Raw genomic sequence first — 19045 nt, forward strand, 5'->3', positions numbered from 1 at the left:
GAGTAACTATAAGGGAAAACATAGTCTCCATTTTTAGGTTTCTTAAATTTACCTTATTTTCTTTCTCTCATACCCACTCATTTATTAAGGGCGTGAATGATCACCATTCTATTTCTCTATTTCTATTACAAATCTATTTCTAAAATAGATTTGAAACAAAAATCTGTTTGGTAGCGCAATTTCACTTTTTTATTTCTGCAATAAAAATTTATTCCAAAATTAGATTCTAAAAAGAAATGAGAAGTTAAAATTTTCGATTTTTCTATTTCTAGAACAAAAATGAGATATAAGAACTCTTCTCATTACTTGCTCCCTCTCTCTCGCGTCCTGGTTGGTGGTCACCGGTCCATTGATCATTGATCCTATCAATCGGTCCGCCAGATTACTGTCCATCGGTCCCTAGTCCATCGGTTGCCCGTTCGGCGGCCACCGATTCGCCAATTGTTGATGCGCGGTCCGCCGTTCACTAGCCCGCAATCGACCAATTCGTTGTCATTGTCCACCGATCGCTGACAATCCTAGAAAATTTTATACTATTATCAAACAAATTTTTGTTTCAAGAATAAAAAGTTTACGTTATTATCAAACGTGTTTATTTACTCAGAAACTTGTCCAAAAACTAAAAATAGAAACATCCATTTTTGGCCAAAAATTAATTCTAGAAACAGAATGGTTATTATTCATGCCTTAAAAAACTTTTTTTTTTCTCTTTTCACTTTTAGATTTCCTAATTACTGTTATTTTCTTATATCCACATATCTAATAGAAAACTATAGATGTTATTTTATACATAATAACATAATTATGCATTCCTTATTCCTCATACATATTTTAATATTTAGTTTTAATATATATAATATGCCAATATGGAACACGCATTATCATGCTCCTGTTGACACCTAAAACAATCCAAGAAGGCTCGTGACAAGCACGTGAGGGGGCGATAATCAGCTATAGGAAAGAGCACTGAAGCAAGGTACGTGCCGATCAAAAGGGATGCTACGTGTCGGGGTAAATTCTCGCGCCATTTCCTTCCGGAACAAGAAAAGCGCACAGAGAAGAGCCACGATCGGAGCGGTTATCAAAAGATTGGCGGTAATCCCCACGAGGTAAAAAGAAAAGGCGCGAAGACTAGGAAATCGTCATCCACGTGACTTATGGAGAAGGGCAAAGCGTGGGGCCGAAGGAAGAAACCGCTCTATAGTCATCAAAGAGTCTGCCTATAAATACCCCGTAGCAAGACAACAAACACAAAAACACTTGCATTTTCAACTAGCTCTTAGCCTTTAGCCTAGCCTAGCTGTAGTTTTTCCAAATTCCCGTCGTCGATTTAATTCCGGCGAGTTTCATATCCAGAGTTAGATGTCGTCGATTAGATTCCGACGTCTGCTCACTAGATTCAGCACCGTCGATTCAATTCCGGTGTTGTACCCTTCATCCATCTTGTCTAGTACCGTTGATTCAATTCCGATATTGTGTCCTATAATCCTCCGTCCAGTCTTGTTGATTGAATTCCAGCATTGTGTCCTACATCATTGCCCGATCCCGTCGATTTAATTCCAGAATCGTGTCGAAGTTTGCTATATACTTCTACTATTGCACATATTGAGTCATCGAAGTTGTAGAAGGTCCGTAACACGCCTTTTGTGTTAATAAAAACATCTATCGCATTTGACATTCTTTGTCCAAAATCGACCCGTAACCCCTTTTTGGAAAACGAACGGATTAATTTCGATAAAAGATTCTCGCGTTAGCAACCCCTTTTAGGCTACAGCCATTTTAGGCCAAAAGCCCATAGCCAAGAAAGCCATGTCGAAGGATTTCGACGCGCAACAATCTTTTTTGGCACGCCTAATGGGACCATTGGTGTCGGTTCGAGAGAAGTGTTATGCCACGCACATGAGGACGTAACAACTTAAACGGTGGTGGAGACGAACCCCTAGAAGAAATGCAACGAATGGAGTCATCTACGGCCCATCAAGAGAACGTCGAGGTCTCTCAACGTAACGTCGAGGAGCCAATGAGAAATCCGGAAATGACGCCCGTCATGTTAACATCGATAAGGCGCACCATCAAAGAAGTCCGGAACGAGTTTATCGATCACATGGTTCAGCAAATGACCGAGGTTTTTAGGCCGTTAATCATCAACACATATCACGAATGTGTTGCGGGACAACACATAATCACGGTCAATCCTCCCTATGTTCGGGGAGGGAATGGCTTCGTACCAGCAGCAAACGGCGTGACAACACCGCCAAACGTAGGGCACATTGGACAAAATACTCAACTTTTAGCACTTGCGCGGATCCCGCAACGAGGGGAGGCGTTGTCGGTCAACGAACTTGGACCCCCGCTAAATGCGAGCACAGGTATGTTCCCTAGACATCATATTTGACAGGATATGCCCATAGACACAAGTATGTTTCCGAGATACCCTGTTCGACAAGACGAGAATGTCGCTCGTCGGGAGGTTGCTTCCCAGCATTACCCCGTCCCTGTCAACGAACAACCGGTACCCTTGGTCATCGAAAACTAGGGGGCAGTACCCTTTAGGGGGCAATAGCAGGCTAGGGGGCAAGACCAATTTCCCTAGGTCAGAGGCCCAAGCCAATTTGGGCATCAAGCCATACGACTTGGGTATCGGCAAATGAATCAAGCTTCACAACCACCGTGTCTCGAGCATATTTTTCAGCCTGTTGTGCAACCTGTGTATCATGTACCACAACCTGGATATCAAATGCCATATCAACCGTAGTACCATCAGCCAGTATTCAATCGGGCGCCCATATACATTGACCCAATGGTAGGATACAGAGCTAATGTCTACCGAAAACCATACCCAGATTGGATGGATACGACTCCGTATCCGAGAGGATTTAAAATACCCGAGTTCACACTTTTTACTAGTGAGGATGATTAGTCCACATATGAACATATCAATCGCTTTCTAGCATTATGTGGAGATGATACACATGCGGATCACCGAAAGTTAAGGCTCTTTCCATTATGTTTGTCAAAGACAACCTTTACATGGTGTACCGCGCTACCACCCAATTCGATGCCGACATGGAAGCAGATGGAACGTTTGTTTCATGGCCGGTTTCAAAGAGCGATGTCGAATTTGTTAGTAGCCGATTTGTCGACAATGAAGCAAATGACAAATGAAACTGTCGACCGCTTTATTGCAAGGTTCAAACGGGCAAGGAACAAATGTTTAGTCCATTTACTTGAAAAAACGTTCGCAGAGTTCGCCTTCAACGGGTTGAAATTCGAAATACGAGATAGGATGGTGGGACATCCATGTGCAGATCTGTTCGAATTATCCACGATGGCGATGAAGCATGAAAGTCCGTTCAAGGAAAAAGACAAGAGGCATACCCGGAGAGGAGATATAAGTTTTGTCGAGCCGCTTGATTTCGACGAAGAATCAACGGATCCTGTCGAAGTGGCCGTTGCCCGATTAACCATCGACAAACCATATACTTGCCAAGCAATGAAGCTAGCAAGGATGAAAGAAAAGTCAACTATAATGGCTAAAGCAAAAGAGCCAGTATACTATTTATTCGATGCAAGCCGGGCGGAAGAAATTTTCGACGGATTGTTGGCCGACGGACAAATCAAGGCTAATGAAGGATAGAAGATACCATCCAAAGAGGAATTAGCATGGAAGAAATACTACAAATGGCACCATTCGTGAAGCCATAACACCTCGGATTGTTTAGTTCTCAAAAAGAACATTCAATAAGCAATTCAACAAGGAAAGATCAAATTCGGCGAGGACAAAGGGAAGTCCTCGATGGATGTGGACATCGATCATTTTCCAGTGATGACTGGAATGGTTTCTTTAAAGCGATCAAATGAGGGGCATAAGTCTCCAAATTTATGCACTCATTGTAGACAAAAATTGGGAAATGCGAATACACCCAAGGGAGGGTACCAAAGGAGTACTCGAATTAGTCAGAGAAACAAGACACCTCTTCGCATCGAAAGTGCTAGGAGAAGTCCCAACCATCAAAGAGCGTATAAGTCATTCAAGTAGAGATATGATGAGGGCGACCCTACAATTGGTACTTTGGGTGTGCCAAGTTGCAAGTTCAATTATTACGTAAGCTATGGTCCACCAACCCCATATCCTCAAGAAGGAATCCCTTATGGATGGGGAGAAGAGTTCGATAGAAATTTTCGACGAAACCCCTATGAGCCACATCGTCGACGAACTCTTAAGATACCAGGTAACCCCGTAGAGGGATTGTGGTACGAGGTAACGGAGGACCGAGAGAAGGAGAGAATCCTAACCCGAACTTAGAAGAGAATGGTGCAAAGAAAGAATAGGGTTCGCATGCTACGACAATTGGAGATCCCGATCGGCCATGAATCGGTACCAATAGCTCCTAACCACACAGGCCCGGAAAGCAAGAAATGCGGTTTGGCGGCGACGACAGGAAGAGATATAGCCGGCTCAAGAAAAAGAGGACAAGGGAACAAAGCCACGTAAACCATATGTGTCTAAATCCTGGTTTAAAACCCCCGTTAAATGGTCAGTATCCCCTCTAAGCTTTTGTATAGTACAAGTTAAATTGTCACACGAGTTTCGACTTGAGTTGACCTCAGGTGACGGCGACAACGAAGAAACGACACAAGAGAAGGAGGGTGCTCAGTTTTGCTTCAACGATGAAGTGACCATGGAATTCAGAAACCCATGGAAGATGTTTCAAATCATTTGAGGTCGCTCAACATAAATGCTAAGATCAACGGGCGACCCGTAATGAAAGTACTAGTGGATGGGGGATCAACGCTAAATCTCATTCCATACCGCTTCTTCAAGAAAATAGGAAGGAATGATGACGAGATAATCCCATCGAATATACAGTTATCTGATTTCACGGGCGAGATTACTAAAATAAAGGGAGTATATGTCGCCGATCCGACCGTCGGATCTAAAACGTCGAGGACGTCTTCCTGCGTCGTGGACGCCGACGGGTCTTATAACTTGCTTTTGGGACGAGATTGGATACATGGAAACCAATGTGTTCCATCAACACTTCACTAAATGCTGGCATTACGGAATGGGGACAAGGTGGAATATGAAAAGGCGAATCCTCGGACTTGTGTTACTTGGACCCGTATATCCGGTCGGGATAAAGTGATGCCGGATGATTGTCTTCACGTGTCTAAGCCGCTTGAGGCGGACTCAAGGGATATTGCATTTTGCCGTTTCGACAAGGGAAACACCGAGTGGATCCCAAGAAAGGAATCGATAGAGCCAATCGACCCGGTGTTCGATGGAAACTCGGTCATTTGCATGAAACCTCGCTAAGAGGTATGCGGCTTACGGGACCGAGCAAAGTAATCAAGCTAGCTAACTTGCAGATGGTATTCTAGATTTCGAAGAATTCCCAATTAAGGAGGACGACAAAGTAATCCAAGCTCAAGACCCACTGGAAGAAGTTAATCTCGGAGATGAGGCCCGCCCTCAACCTACTTATGTTAACCAATTGCTCGATCGGCGATACAATGTTCGAATGGTAAACCTGTTAAGGAAATATAAGGATTGTTTTAGTTGGAATTACCATGAGATGTCCGACCTTTCGAGAAGTATAGTTAAGCATCGATTGCCAATTAAAAGGGGATTTCGACCACACCAACAGTCTGCTAGAAGGTTCGCTCCCAAAGTGATCTTTAAAATTAAGGAGGAAATTGAGCACCTCCTTTCGGCCGGATTCATAAGACCAGCAAGGTATGTCAAATGGTCATCGAATATCGTGCCTGTTAAGAAGAAGAATGGTAAACTCCGAGTATGCATTGATTTTCGCGATCTCAATATGGCCACCCTAAAAGATGAGTACCGGATGCCAATGACCGATATGTTGATCGATTCGGCCTCCAACAATGAAATGATACCCTCATGGATGGACATTCCGGGTATAATCATATATTTATAGCGGCAGAGGACGTTCACAAGACAGCCTTCATATGCCCCGGGGCCATTGGCACGTTCGAATGGGTCGTCATGCCTTTTGGGTTAAAAAACGTTGGTGCTACATATCAAAGAGCAATGAATTACATTTTCTATGACATGATTAGGGAATTCTTGGAGGTCTACATTGATGACATCATTGTCAAGACAGACTAGGTAAGTCATCTGGACCACCTAGAGCAAGCTTTTGAGAGAATGCACAAATTTAAGTTAAAGATGAATCCTTTGAAATGTGCTTTGGGGATAAAAGCTGGCAATTTTCTTAGTTTTTTGGTCCATCAAAGAGGTATAGAAATAGACATGAATAAGGCCAAGGCTATTTTAGAATTACCATCCCCCGTTAGTAAAAAACATTTGCAAATGCTAATTGGGAAGTTAAATTTCTTGCGGCGTTTTCTAGCTAACCTGTTAGGAAAAATCGAAATTTTCTCCCCGTTGCTCAAATTGAAGAATGAACAAGACTTTGTTTGGGAGGAAAAGCATTAAATGGCTTTCGACAAGTTAAAAGAATATCTCATCAAGCCACCAGGTTTGATACTACCAAAAACTGGACGATCATTGAAGTTGTACTTGTCGGCTGCCGATACAACGATAGGGAGTATGCTGGCTCAAGAAAACAATGAAGGTAAAGAGCAGGCCGTGTACTACCTAAGTAGGATGCTCAATGATGCCAAGACAAGATACACGTCCATCGAAAAACTATGTTTATCACCGTACTACGCATGTACAAAATTACGACATTATATGTTGCCGACTACGGTACATGTAATTTGCAAAACAGACGTAATAAAGTACATGTTGTCCAAGCCAATCATTAGGGGCCGGATTGCAAAATGGGCGTTTACTCCGATAGAAATCGATTTGATTTATGTGCCGCTCAAAGTAGTAAAAGGGCGGGCAATATCTGATTTCATTACCGAATACCCGTCAGGTTTAAAAGTCGGGGATGATGAAAATTATCTTGGTATTGCACCTTGGATATTATATTTCGATGGGTCGGTGGTACCCGGTTTAGCAGGTGCATGGATCATGGTTATATCACCATTTCGACAAAAAACAAAGCTCATATTCAGGCTTGACTTCGAATGCTTGAATAACCAAGCCGAATATGAAGCCCTAATCGTAGGATTGAATGTTTTAATTGACATGGGGGTCGAGTCAATTAAATGAAGAGCGATTTCCAGCTGGTGATCAAACAACTAAATGGTGAGTATCAATGTTTGAATGAAAACATCATTAGACATCACCATCCGGTGAAAGAATTGTTGTCGAAATTCGCCGAGCACGAACTAATCCATGTCAAGAGAAGCGAAAATTCGGAAGCCAACGAATTGGCTCGGATGGCATCGGGATATCGTATATCGAAGGAGTTAGCGGATCATATTATTACCCAAGTAAGGAGTCTACCGTCAATAGATGCCCGAGTAATGATGATTGAGAATGAGAAATCTGAAAACTCAAGACAAACCAACCGCCAACAAGATTGGAGAATCCCTTTGGTAAATTACTTGAAGAACCCAGGCTTTGGCGATAAAGATTTCAAGAGAAAAACCCCGAAATATCTATTGATTGACAACGAGTTGTATCGAAAAATAATCGATGGATTGCTTTTTAAGTGCTTGGGGCAGGAGGAAGCAATGCTAGCTATGACGAAGGTCCATGAAGGGATCTGCGAGGCACATTTAGTTGGATTAAAGACAGAGTGATTATTAAGGCGACGGGGATATTTTTGGCCAACAATCACTCAAGACTGCGTTGATTATGCTAAAGGTTGTCAATCATGCCGGAGACACGGACCAATTCAGCAAGTGCCGGCTGCGTTAATGAACCCAATTGTCAAGCCATGGCCTTTTCGGAGATGGGCGATGGATATAATAGGAAAAATTTATCCTCCTTCATCGAAGAAGCATAGTTTCATCTTGGTGGCCCGAGACTACTTCACAGAGTGGGTCGAAGCGGCGTCATACAAAAGCGTGACACAAAAAACAGTCATGGAATTTATCGAGGAGCGAATTATTCATCGATTTGGTATCCCGGAGACTATTACTGTTGACCAAGGAACAGTCTTTACGGGGCAAGAAATACTGGATTTTACAAAGTCTAGGGGTATCAAGATGATTCATTCGACGCCCTGTTATGCCCAAGCTAATGGCCAGGTTGAAGCCTCCAATAAAATAATCATTGGATTGATTAAAAAACATTTGGAGGACAACCCAAGGGAATGAGATTCACTACTTCCGACAGTGCTATGGGCTTATTGGACGTCCAAAAAATCAAGCACTGGAGTTACTCCTTATATGCTAACGTATGGACAAGAAGCTGTGCTACCCCCGAAAATTACCGTGCGGTCATTAAGAGTGAGGCTCCAAGATGGCATGGCTAAAGAACAATACGATGAGATGATGTACGCCAACATTGATGAGTTGGGAGAAAATCGAGCCACGGCTTTGGAAAAGTTAATAGCTCAGAAACGAAGGGTTGCTAAAGCTTACAACAAACATGTGAGAGTTAAGCATTTTGACGTGGGAGATTTGGTATGGAAAACTATTTTGTCTATGAGCCTCGACAGCGAGAAGTTTGGCAAGCGGTCCTCAAAGTGGGAAGGACTATACTTGATAATAGATGTTCTCCTAGGAAACGCATATCAAATGATGGAAATCGATGGAAGAGAACTACAACTTTCGATTAATGGAAAATACTTAAAAAAATTCTACCCATCGATGTGGAAAATGCGAGAAGATATAGGAGGCAAGGAATGAGAAAATTCAGTTCATTCACTAAAACCTTCGTACATTCCTTTTCTCTCTCTCTCTTTCTCTCTCTCTCTCTCTCTCTCTCTCTCTTTCTTGCTCGCCCTAGCAGACCCTCACCGAAAATGCTCCTTGAAACGAACGACGAAGCCCCACGGTCGGTCTTCCCGCTTAGCGTTTTCCTCCCTCGCACGGTGGTGGGCTTGGCCCGGCTCCTCCATTATTGCCTCCAGTTTATCCTTCTCACTCTCCAGCCGCTAAAGGTGCTCCTACTGTGTATGCATAAGACCATGGGTAGAATCCATCATGGTTTTCGGACCCTCTGAAAGGGTCTCAATGGAAGCCAAGGACCGGGTCTCGTAAGCTTTGGCCGGTTCGTATTCCCGTTGCTCGGAATCCTTCAGAGGCCTTCGCAGGTGTCGCTGGGCGGTAGTCGGACGGTCGGAAACAATGTTACGAAGTTAGAGGATGTTAGCGTGAGAGGCATGAAGGGCTTCCTAGATGTTGCAGAGCTCTTTATACACCACTTCGCCGTTCTCGATCTCTTCGATCTTGCACCGGACTTCATGTTCGGTGAGATTGTGCTGAGACATGGTCACCAGATTTCGACGAAACCTCTCCAACCCATAGTCAAAGAGCGTAATGAACTCTTCATAGTTCGATTGGAACGGATGGTCGGAGAGGAGATTTTGGGGTGCGGAGCGGTTAAGCGGGGCATTCGGTTTCTCAAAGAGCCGGGGTTTCACCACCAGCATGGTGTAGGTGTAACTCAGAAGGGAGATGATCTCCTTCCAAATAGCCGAAAACTCACTATTAAAGCGCGTAGGGGGAGATGAGTTTGAAGAGGAAGACGCACGCTCCATGATGGCTTTGAGAAGTTTTCTCTAAGGATGAAAGGCAAAGGGTTTGGATGATGACCTACTCCGGGCAAGTGATGCTATTTATAGATAAAGGCCAAGGAACAGTTCATCCCACGATGCTAAGTATCCGCCCACGACCTTCCGATGATCGAGGCGGTAAAGTTAATGGGCGGTTACCGAGACGAAGAGGTATATTGTGGTTGGTGAAGTGTCTAAGTAACCATAATGACGCGAGTGGCGGATTTCCCGCTAGTTATTGTCCACATCGAACCATCGTGGCGATTCGAATTCGATAGGAAAATTGAAGATGACGTTCATCATTAAATGCTACAAGGAGAAAAGGTGGCCTCGAGAAAATCATGTCATGATGAACTTTGGAAATTTGACACTAAGACCAAACAGTTCGATGACAAATTAAGATGATAAAGACAGGTGGCGGTAATACAAGACTAGTAACATCAGATTACAACGCGTGTTGCTCAAGGCTCAAGACAAAGCTATGAAGTTGCATTTCAGCATTGCGATTAGCATCAACAATTGCTCCCTTTTGATACTTGGCCTGCATCATATCAAGGTGCGATGATTCGCAAATCGCCTCTTGCTGTTTGACTACCTTCAATTGTGCAGATAAGGCTTGCGGGGTGGTACAACCGTCACTCTCCAGGGTATCAAGAATACTACGTTGATAGGCCGGCTCATTGTCGGCAAGGAGAGAATCTGCTTCCAATTTGTCGATGATTGCCGATTCACGCTACCTTGCTCTGAAGGACCTTAAAGTCGAGCCAAATATAAGGAAGAATTCATTAATGGCAAATTCAAGAGCACGACATTGGATCGGATAGGGTAAATGAGCCAAGAAAGTGAGGAGAGCTTTAATATCATCCTCAATAGATGCTTTATTACATATAGCGGCACATCCTTCCCCCAGTAAATCATGCGGGCGCAACCATTTGGCGCAAATATATGGATAGTCGTAGCGAAGAGCATTCGATGCGCCGATTGAGGCACTCGTCATATTCATAGGAACAACCCATGATTTGTTTGGTTGGTCATTCGTGTGGCCGTCAGAAGCCGGTGAGTCATCTGTAGGATAAGCTAGATTAGTACTTGCACCAAGCAAGAATGCAAAAGCAAGACCTACCTTCATCGATTGGTTGCTCAAGTACAATGCTCGGAATATTAAAAGGAATGGGTCTTCTTAGAGGATGCAGCAAACCCAAAGGGGTTCGATAGACTTTCATAAGTACGTCCCTTACACTGGCCGGAAACAAGGAGGAGTGGTAGGAGAGCCACCACTTGTCGAAAAATGAGAAACTACAAGGATGGCCAGAGAAGGCGATGAACACAAAGCGTCCGAGAATAGTATATGCAACTTCAATATGGTCCACCATGTCGGTTACACCCCCATTGCAACTAGAAAAAGGGAAATTCATGGAATATACCACCGGCATTGGAACACCTTGAGTAAACCCAAATTGGCGACCACAATAATGAGATTATAAATTTCAAATCTTGATGAGAATTCGCCATCGCCGGATAAATTCATGGGTAAGTCATTTGGGACTAACACGCTCATCCAAAATAGAAGAGAGTCGGGACTTGCGCTAGAGGAACTATAGATATCACCATCGACAGGCAGCCTGAAAAAATCAAAGCTGGTGAGAGACAACGGTTCAATGAGGAAGTCATCGAAAGGGTTAAGGTTATCGGGAGCATAGCGAAGGATCCGATTAAATATCGTGGGTGCACCATTCCCTTTAATCCCCGATGGCTTAGTTGTCGAAGTAAGCGCCTTATCAAGAAACATATGAGGGAAGTACGCTTGGAGCCAATAATGCAAGATCCATAAAGGACCGAAAAAAGGAGCGGGATGTTTATCCATCAACGAAGATTGAGCATCCGACAACCCTCAATACAGTGTAGCCAGGAACATCCGGCCTAATCCAAAATCAACACCACATACTAGTTCATATGTCATATCAAGGAATTCCGAGGAAATTTGACATGTGGGGAGACAAAAGATATATTTGCAAAGCCAACACGGAAGGAAGGCTGTATGTTCCCCGGGAAGAATGGGTTCTGAAGATTTAGTATGAGAATCCATGAATTTACCGTATGGCGAGTCAAGACAGCAAGACATGTCGGGTAAAATTGGTCATTCGGAGGTCGAGTGTTACCATCGATAAATGGAGAAAGACCGATCGGGAACCAAATACCAAGAAGGGTAGGGGTCACTGGACCAATGGGTAAAAAGAAACAATTCGACGATGGTGACCAAAAGCAACACAAGCCGCCAATGAGGCCATACTCGGAGGGATCAATGGATATACCGCAAAATGATAATAGGACATCTATCTTGGCTTGTGCTCGGGTGGTAGTTACCTCCCTTTCCAGTCGTTTGTACCGGTTGTAAAATTGGTGGTCGAAGGACGGATACGAAGAAAATCTATAATTATTCGACAACCAAGCGGAGGTACAAATGATATATTGCTCAAAGGATAAGATTTCTTCGGAGTAGCGGGGAAAGCAATTAATCGATGAAGAAGGAGGCGGCAGACTTGTGAGATGCAAACCCAAAATAGTGTGACCATTTCCGGGCTGATGATCCATGAAAGATAAGGAAAGTTCTTTTTTGGCTTCATTGTGGGAAAAAGCGTCGAAACGCGACAAACAGGAAACTGCGCGAGAACTCATATGAACTCTACGACAAAGTTCGTGTGGATTGGCATTTGGGGGCAATCATTATTTATAAGGGATTTTGAAGTAACCAACTCGGGATAATGATGGCAGTTACTAAAACGTGGGCAATTATATAGATCGTGGCAGAGTATGGCGCAAGAAATAAGGAAGGAAAGGGGCAAAATTTCATTAAGGATTATCGGGATACATGGCTGTCTCGATCCCCTCAAGCAAATCACAGAGTAAATGCTCAAACTTCCTATTTTTATCTATGTACATATTCCTAATGCGACGCCGATCTATTTCCTGCCGCACTACCCGAGCGCAATCGACTCGTTTCTTCTCCTCCAAAGAGGCCACATACTCCTTCGGTTGGTCTTCTATGGAAGATCGACGAGAGAATCTGATCAATCGTCGGCATCGAGTCTCCTTTAGCTCCCTCTCTATTTCTAGCCTCCGTTGCTCCAAAACAGCTTCCTTCTCGTCCAGGGCAGCAAGCTCATCAATAGTAGATTGAAGGGACTGTTCCTCTTGAGTCGCAAGTTGTCCCGCTTCTTGGGTCTCGGAACTAGGAGAGAAGAGTGTCGCGACCTAAAATTAGGCTAACGGATTATCGGGTCAATTGAATCAACTAACCTAATTCGGACCCTCCCAAGTCCTACCGAATTGCGACTTAGGTTTATTCATGAAAAAAAAATTCAATTGAAGCCGCCACTAATCATTTAATGTAGGTTGATTAGAAACCTATATAAAATAGCGGGAGAACTATTTTATCTCTACGAACCGGAGAGATTAGGTTCGGGGACTTGGTTACGTGAATTAAAAATTAACGCCCTTTCGGTACCAATTTCACGAAAAAGCCTTTCCGATTGATCGATGTGAATTTGATGATTAATTGGAAAAATGTGACATGAGGACCATATATTATGCGCATAAATGATGATTTTTTTTTGTATTTTCGGTAATAAAAGAAAACATTCAAAAGCATTCAAAAATCTGAACAAAAATAAACAAAAATGCCCATAATATACCTTTAATTTTCGATTTTTCGAAAATCCTCTCATTCCCAAAGATCCGGGCTAGAGCGAGATTTTATCCGCTACATCCTCGAGGATTCGAGCCGGTATGCGGATACGCGTATAGAAAAACAACATCCCTTTTGCCAAAGAGCGGAACACGAATTTCTATACTAAATCACCATCCCATTCCACGAGATCGTGGTTAAGGCGTGTGATTTATTTTTTCCGACGGGTCTAGGCACATAGGGGAGCATATATTATGGGCATGTTTGTTTAAAGATGTGCAAATTTTAAAACAAATCAAAAACAAACAAGCACGACAAAAATAAAATAAAAAATGAAAATCAATTGAGCTTGAAAATTTGAAAATTCAAAGAGGGGTGGCCGAAAATATGGCATTGGAGATCCACCTTTCCTCATCCAAAAACTCAATCCATTTTTAATTTGAGAAATTATCTTTGAGATTTGAAAATCTAATTTTAGATAATCCTCAAAAAAAAAAAAATAGACATTCAATCCATACAAACCTTATCTCTAATCAAATGTGTTCAGAAAATCCCCAGAGATAAGATAAGATAACGACATATAACATCCAAATGACTTCGCATGTGTTAAAGATAACGACTAGCTAAAAAAATGTATCCATGAGTCAAAAATTATCTAACTTAGCCAAATCGGATAAAATTTCAATTCAGTCGAATCTTTATTCACACCAGGAGATAATATCGAACAATCACAAATTCCTATCAATAACACAAAGCCATGATCGAACACCCAATAGATAAGTTCTAGTCAACCAACGTAGCGAAAAAGATTAATCTCCACTCACATTCAACCGTTCGATCAAACGAATTGCCTAGTGCTAAAAATTCCATGCTCATGCCATAAAGTTCTGATTTTTTTTTTACGGAGACAATTCGGATCATTCATGACATGGAGAGATAGGACCAAGTCATCACAAGACAAGACCACTCAAAGATAATTCTTTAGGATCAACCGTAGAGAGTAATTCAGCCATGAAAATCTAAGTGTCGAATACCTCCCTCACCTTCTCCATCATGCTTACCGAGAACGATATCAGAATTTTCACTCTACTAAAATCTGATTTTCGGTCCCTCCCATGGTCAGAATTTTTATTCCGCGAAACCGGATTTCAAGAGTACTTTTCGACAATCGGCAAAAACTCATCCGTTCTTTGGTAAAAAATAGTTTTCCGACTTTAATTGCAAATCGAAGCATGCTCGCAAACACACGTGCATATTGTTACTAAACTAACAAGTATAGATTAACTGATAGATTAGTAATCAAAAATCAAGAATTTTTACCTTTTCCGAAACAAATTTTCTGCGGCGCGCACTTGACGATATCCACCCGAAATTTGCACTTTCTGAAGCACGAATTACTGGATATTGTTTTAGTTGCACTATCACACGTAGCACTCGGGATTAAATCTTCAAATAATGTCAAAACAAGGACCAAGAAAACCCGATCCGAAGCCGGACAAGTGTTGCGAGTTGGACTAGGTGATGGTTGTATCTTGGCTTCTTGTGGTGAGTGCGCTTGAGAGAGAAAACCAAGGACCGAACGTGGCTGAATTGTAGCTGGACAGCAAGGAACACCAAGGTTGTGTGGTGGATGACAAAGCTGGTGTGGAGCGCCGATTGATTTTTGGCAATAGACGAGGAGGCTTTGGCTTGACGACAAGAGGGACAATCAAATCCTCCTTATTGCTCTTGAGAACCTTCTGTTTAGCTCTTAGAAGTACCGCAAATCTCGGAATGTGAGCCTCCCTTTTCAACGTGAGCGAAGCCTTATATTTATAAAACTTGTCTCGGCAATCCTAGTAGGAGTAGGAGTCAATTTGGATCGTTGGATAGAGAGTTCTAGTTAGAACGGGATCGAATGTAAGCCTTAGATTTTAAGAGTCCGCATCCACTAAAACTTTCTGTTATTTGCAGCCAAATAGAGATAAAATTTTAGTTAAGATAAGACTCTAATAAATTTGAATTTTGACCTTAAAAGAGTCCTAATCTAACTAAACACCTATCAATTTCGGCCAAAGTGATGTCGTCATGGGTTGGCAAAATTTCTTCTCATTCTATGGGCTACCTCACGTAATTTCAAGGTTTTTGGGCCTTAATTAATTCAACAAGTAATAAACTAAAGGCTTTACTGACCAAAAATGGGCTAGATTTATGTGGGTCACAACGTGAAGCAAAGACACAAGTTTTCCAACTTTTGAATCGATGTAATTGCGACCACTCTGATCTAATCTCTTCCGCCATTTCAAGAGTATGCTATTGGAAGCGGGGATGATTTCAATGTCGGAACTCCGCCTTGTACTAGATTGTTGGCTTCCGGGAGAAAATTTTTCTTCTTTTTGATCATGTCCGAACCACACCTCTTCCGCCTTCACTTGAGATGAGTTAGGGAACAAGAGGTACTAAAACTTGGAAGTTTCGACCGAGCTGATTTTGGTGAGCTCTTTGCATATCGAACTTCGGTGAATCGATTCTTTAGCCAAGCCGAACTTCCGGAATTTATATGTCCTTCGTTTGAGTCTTCTTCCATAGGACATCTTCTTCGTGGTTGGATATTGGCGGTAGGTAACTCGCACCGGTGTTCTAGACAGGGAGAAGGGGCTCACTAGAGCCCCGATTCTTCAAGTCACGACCATGCTCCATAGTAAGAATCCTCCTTTTCATGTCACATTCTCCGAGAAGGCATGAGTGTTCTTGAAGCATTGGGACCAACGATTGCTGAAATTATTGTAACGGATGGCTGGGATGTTCCAGATTTTACATCATGTGTTTCTTTTACGGGGATATCAGCCACATCAATGGCATGCTTCTAACCCGAAAAATCAAGTCTTTTATCAATTTCTGCACCATGCATTACGTCGACAAGTGGAGCATTTGCAGAGCCATTTGGTACAAAACTAGAGTCCCTCGACATTGCATGCTACATTTTCTTTTCATGGTAATCCCTCTTGGACACGTAGCAATACAGAGATCATTCCTTGTGACCCTAAATAAATATGCAATGACCGACTGAAAATAAATATGCAATGCATGAAAAATTAATTTTTGTGAGAACTATAACTAATTCTCATTTTATGCCTAAATAAATGATTTGCTAAAAATCAAAATTTAGGTGTCAACAAAGAGCTGATCGGGAAAGTTCGACAGAGCAAGCATCTTATCCCGACACCGACGAAAATGCACAAAGGGAGTAGGAAAGCGTTCCAAGAATGCTTTGAGTCGACGAACTAAACCCGCGGGGAGCTTCTCGCTGACTTCCTCTTTGACCAACCATTCCATCACGGACTTGATACTTTGAATATTCGATGGATTGTCGATAAAGGAGGCTACCCCTGAATGAACAAGGTCCAAAGAGCAAGACAGCATAATTCCCAACTTGCTGAAAGTCTCCGAGTCGGAGGAGCTGCTTGGTTGAGGCATACTCGGATGATCTAAAGATCGAGAAGACCTAGCAAGATAGGTATGAACGTCTTCGACAGGCGGTAGAAGGAGAAAAGCAGCAAGAAGATCGCAAGTAATATTCGCGGATGAAAGATCTTTAGCTATTGTGGGGTCTTCGGCTATCGAAGGAGCTTCGACCATCGAAGCCGGGAAAATGGCAAGGGCTAACGAAGAAGACTCCCATTGAGGCTCTATAGGCGAGGAAGCCGCGCCCGAAACGGCAGGGTCGGACGAACTTCCAGCAACGGCAATATTGCCGGACCTCCCAACAAGTGGATCAAGACTCCCCAAAGGATCTTAGGACAAGTAGTCGGAGGAGTTTCGACATGCCGAGGAACCTTCGGAGATTCCATCGGAGATTTGCTTTTCTTTGCCCCCATCTTTTGCCGTTTAAGGTAAGTGAGCGTTTCCTCATTAGCTTTGTCATTTGAGTTGTCGCCTAACATAGAAGGTAAAGTAAAGTCACTCCGGGTCGATAAGGAAGAAAGAGACTTACCAGAAACTGTCGTCGGACGTTTGCGACCATCAATTGAGAGGGTTCTGGTTGCACCCTTTTTCCCGATTTTCTTCGAGGCATGATCGAAGAGCTGTATTCGGCTATTCTTGAGTATGGACGAGATAGCATCTTCAAAAGGACTCTCGAAGGCGCAGGACATCCACCAGGTCATAAATTCGGAAGTCACGCCGGGACTAGAATGTAGTGCCGATGGGATGTCCCCCGAAAATCGCCGATACATTACGTTCGTAATCTCGGCACAGCAAGGGAATGGTCCATCGACCTTGATATTATAAACCTTTTTGTCCATAGATGGAAAATCCATAAGATAAAGTATGGACATAGGCACTTTTTGTCGAAGGCCAAAACGCCTAGCGCAGTAATGAGGAGAGTATAGTTCAAAACCAGCATAGAATCTTCCTTTAAGACAAAGTCGGATTGGGAGATCTCGAGGGAATAGGACAAAGGTCCAAAAGTCACGATGATTGAACTGTTTTAAGATTCGAGAATTGAAGCGGGAGTCAAATTCACCTGAGCGGTGAGGGAAGAAATCTATTCGATCGGCCTCACGAGATAGAAGCTATCGAAGGAAGAAGCGGAAAAGTTGAACATCACCAGGGGCCTTTGATGGGACAAATTGGAGCGATCGAATACCAAGCTTTAAAGGGACCCTATTGGGATCGAAAGAAGGAATGCTCTTGAACAAGAAAGGAAAATAGAATGCAACCCAGGCTTGAAGAATCCAGAGTAGACTGACAGCGCGCTGTCTTCTTCGTAATTTGACATTAATCGAGCGGCATAGGAAACACTTCTATACAAAGATGCCAAGGCAAGAGGACCAAGAGTGACAAGATTCCCTTTCGCTAGAAGTGAAGCAAAGTCAAAGTAATCCTTGGACACTTTAAGGGGCGGGCTAAAGAATAGATACTTCGACGACCAAAAGAGAAGGAAAGCCGTTCGCTCCTCATGGGTGACTGACCCGGATGTTCTACAATGAGCATCGATAAACTTTCCATAGGCAAGAGTATCATCAAAGATGGAGCAGTCCTTGGTTTTCCCCCAGGTTTTGACAGAAGTCCCATAAGAAGAGAGACCAGCAATGGCAAAAGTATCTAGAAGGGTTACGGACATGAGACCCCATGAGAAGAAAAAGCAATTGATAGAGGAAGACCGGAAACTTATAACGGACCCTAGTAAGCCCCTATTCAAATCGTGGGACAGCATGCTAACCTCAATCGCCGACTTTATCTATGCCGTTTCCCAAAAGGCGACCGTTGGGGTATCATCTTGGAGCCTTTGAAACCAGGTGTAAGCCTTGTCATCGAATAATAGAAAACTCCTAAATCGCTGAGCCGGCATGAACCAAATATCCTTTAGTGGAGAAGCTTGAATAGGAAGTTGTTCATCCGCCCGCATTGGGAAACAAGATTGAAGAGACGCTGGAACGTGGTGATGATCATGGAGACCGGGTCCAAGAATGAGACCGACATACTCTTGTTGAGTGAAACAGTGATCAGCATCATTACTATTGATGATCTCATCAAAGCGGGCAATGAACTGGTGAGGAAGGAACTCGGGGGTTTCGGTCGCCATGAAGGCTTGGAATACTCAAAAAGGGGTTTAGGGTTTAGAGAAAACCTTGGACACGTAAAGACGACGAGTGAAAGATTTTTCAAGATCCTTAAAAGCAAGACAAAAAGGACTAATACACGGTACGAAATCGAAAGGATTGCGTTTCGGGAAGAGGGATCAAGGGAAAAGCGTAATCATCATTTTTACTGC

The sequence above is a fragment of the Rhodamnia argentea genome, chromosome 5, assembly GCF_020921035.1.
Source record: "Rhodamnia argentea isolate NSW1041297 chromosome 5, ASM2092103v1, whole genome shotgun sequence".
NCBI classification, from domain to species: domain Eukaryota; kingdom Viridiplantae; phylum Streptophyta; class Magnoliopsida; order Myrtales; family Myrtaceae; genus Rhodamnia; species Rhodamnia argentea.